We start from the raw sequence: 3314 nt of genomic DNA, 5'->3' as shown, positions 1-3314 counted from the left end.
TGGAGAACGCAGAGTTTAATCTGTCATGTCACCCTGACTCTGATTGTTACATTACATTCCTTTAAACAGGGAAGGATTCCTGGAAAACATTGAATATTTCAAGTATTAAAGGTGTGAACACACTGGTGGGTATTTAAAAATAATATAATGTCACATGTAATGTGAGTTAAAGAATATTTCAAGTTTGGTTTAATGATCCAGATTTAATACAATCATTTATTTTAACCGTGAAGACACAGAACCAGACGCTGACGATGTTCGTTAAATAATAATAATATATAAACATTTCTAATACACACACCGCTGTGCGAGGACACGTAACTGTGTGTGTGTGTGTTTAACAGGCCTGTGTGGTGTAACGTGTGTTTTAATGACTGTTGACCTGCAGTGGAGCTCGCTGACCTTCACATCCTCCTGCCAACCTGTGAACTGAATGCTACACACACACACACACACACACACACACACACATAGACGATCACAGTGTATCCAGCTGTTGAGTTAGTGTTCAGGTCGGTCAGAGCGGATGTTAAACAGTTTCAGTCTCTCTCCTTTTCTCTTCTTAGCTTCCTCCGTCAGCGTCCTCTTCACTCTCTTCTCCTCTGCCATTTTGTCTGTAGTTGCAGCTGAGCTCGGTTACATTGCCGCTTCCCGTCTGCTATGACCGTGCTCTGAGCCTGTAAACCTCTTCTTCTTCTTCTTCTTCTTCTTCTTCTTCTTCTTCGCAGTGATCTAAAACACCTGTGGTATAAACTCTAACACTCCCGCGGTGATGAGCTAACAGCAGCTACAGCTGTCAGCAGTTTACTTCACTGTCCATCATAAACTCTGTAAATCACAGAGAGTTGAGGCGGAGCAGCCTCCATGAAGACGATGATGTTCGGGCTCCGTGTTGATCCACCTGTGATTGAACGGTAACTTAGTCTCATCCTGTGTTTGCGTCTCTGTCTGTCGCGGTACCGTCCACGTCATTTTAACACAGACGTTCTGTTGTTCAACACGATTTCACCTTCACACACCGAGCTGTGCTCTCCATGGCAGCTTTAAAATGTGAGAGGGTGATCAGCAGATAGAACAAACTGTCAGGATCGACTGTGCATCAGGATCTGTCACCTTAATCCTGATGTGAGCTCATGGTCCTCACAAACATTAATATATAAAACTGTTGGCTGAGTGAGAGTACTGTGTGACGTGAAGATTAGAGATGAGAGGATTCATGTCGAAGGTGGAGCACATAGTGAGTATAGCTCTAACTGTGTGTGTGTGTGTGTGTGCGTGTGTGTGTGTGTGTGTGTGTGTATGTGTGTGTGTGTGTGTGCAAACCGTCTCCACCAACTGTTTCCTGGCAGGAAGTATTTACCCACAGGAATACAGCCCAGGAAGGTCAGTGACACACACACATACACACACACACACACACACACAGTCACACGTGAACAATCAAACATGTCACTTCTTCTTCTCACACTCTTTCTTTCTGTCTGTTCAGTTCACATCATGCACTAAAGAATGAATTCATCGTGATGATTTAACATTAAATATGTTTCAATGTTTGTGACGTTTTCATGTTCACAAACAGAATCACAGTGTTTCACACATTTAACACACTGGGTGTAACAGAGTCAGCCTCCAGACTCCGGTTAAAGAAAGATGTGATTTCAGTTAAACGTTCACGGAGAGTGTCCTGCACAACTGATTTTTGTTGGAGGATAAATGAAATACAACTTCCTCTAAATGAATCAGTATTGTTAAATCACCTGAAAATAATAATTATGTTTTGTTAGAATGAGACTTTTATGTCTACGATCCTCTTCCTCTGAGTCACGGACAAACTAGATTCAGATTTTTAGTTTCTCCTAGTTCACCATCCTTGTCTCCATCAGCACACTTCACACTTTTGTTTTATAGTCGACACCAGACACAAGTTCTCATGTTTCAGAAACACGGGCAGACGTGCACCATTCTTCACATGGGATGGAAATCAAGGACCGCTGGTGCAAAGGTCTGTAGATGTAAAGCAGAACGCTCTCCACAATAAGGATGTGAGTCTCTTCGTTCTCCTCATGGTGAGACTTGAACTTCTCAAACTTCACAGGGTGAAGGTTGAGTCCAGATGATCTAAAAAGTCAGCATGGATCGAAGGATCGACACAGTGAGCTCTCAGTGTGGTTGATGGTTCATGATGAAGAAGGAGTCGTACACCGTGGTGAGGTGAGGGCTGACTGGTGTTGGACAAGAGAGGAGGAGTTAAAAAGCAGGGTGGGCTCGGCTGAGGAGGAGAGGAGCAGAGAGGGAGGGCTGAGGCCAGCACAGGGCTCAGAGGAGGGAGGAGGCCTGCCAGGAGGTGCCTGTGTGGAGGGTACGACCTCATGGCAGCTTCTGACTGTGGAGCCGGACTCAGTGTGTGCACTGTCTCTGGGTTTATATCGAACGCTGCAGGAAACTCAACTGATTTAAAAGTAAAACGATCAACGCAACATGAATGTTTCAGCATTTATCTTTGAGTCCAACATTCGCTCTCTTTTTGCTCTCTTTTTGGTCTCCACCAACTCCTGAGGGAAACATCAGGCTCTGCACCTTCACGACCTGGTCCCGTCGGTGTGTCTGCAGGTCACGGTCAGATTGGACTGCTGCAGCTGAAGACAATGAAAGCGGACGGATTGGACCAGAACAGTGAAAGTTGTGATGCACGTAAAGCTGCTGCCCAAACATCTCGACCGCCCCCTGGTGGCTGACTGCAGTACACATCGTAGATCTCTCCCCAAAGATGGTTTCTGTCTTTTTAATTAGTTATTTGATGCTAAAAAAGAGACACCTGGCCTAATGATTGACAGCTGAGCCCTGCTCGTCACTGGGTCAGCCGTCTCCTCAGTCGTGATCAAGGCCGGAGCCGCTGCATCGAGGTCCCGGTCACATCTGGGATGTTTTGGCTTCATTTGTCTCAAGATCAACCAACGACAGACTTCAACACAGTAGCTGAATAATATCAGTCATTTCACATTATTCGTCTCACTGCGTTGGATCTAATGAGTATCCGGCGGTGCAGTTGTGGATTGCAACCCCCTCCATCCATCCCACCAGTCCAAGTGCCTCCCATGTCAGGGTTTAGTTTGTTCTGGGCTACAGAAACATGTCGGACACGGTGCGATAGGACCAGCAGGGTCTGTTGATTTAAAGTCTCTTATTTTCAGCTGATAATCCACTAATACAAACAGAGTTATGATCATTATATTCCACACACACTGGACCTGCTAACGTGAGCAGCCTCAGTCCAAAGACGGTCTCATGGAACCACATCATGACTCACATGAACA

At 45.4% G+C, this 3314-nt stretch overlaps 1 long non-coding RNA gene across 1 annotated transcript; it reads left to right on the top strand.

Annotated features, from left to right (window-relative positions):
* The first annotated feature begins 768 nt into the window (after nucleotides 1–768).
* On the top strand, nucleotides 769–2311 carry LOC113745794 (uncharacterized). Its single transcript, XR_003462408.1, has 4 exons — nucleotides 769–914; nucleotides 1350–1383; nucleotides 1940–2002; nucleotides 2096–2311. It is a non-coding gene; the product is annotated as an uncharacterized LOC113745794 (long non-coding RNA).
* The last annotated feature ends 1003 nt before the right edge of the window (nucleotides 2312–3314 follow it).

This window comes from Larimichthys crocea, chromosome VI, assembly GCF_000972845.2.
Source record: "Larimichthys crocea isolate SSNF chromosome VI, L_crocea_2.0, whole genome shotgun sequence".
NCBI classification, from domain to species: Eukaryota; Metazoa; Chordata; class Actinopteri; family Sciaenidae; genus Larimichthys; species Larimichthys crocea.
Note: the sequence above shows the minus strand (reverse complement) of the source record. Positions and strands in the feature narration are given on the sequence as shown.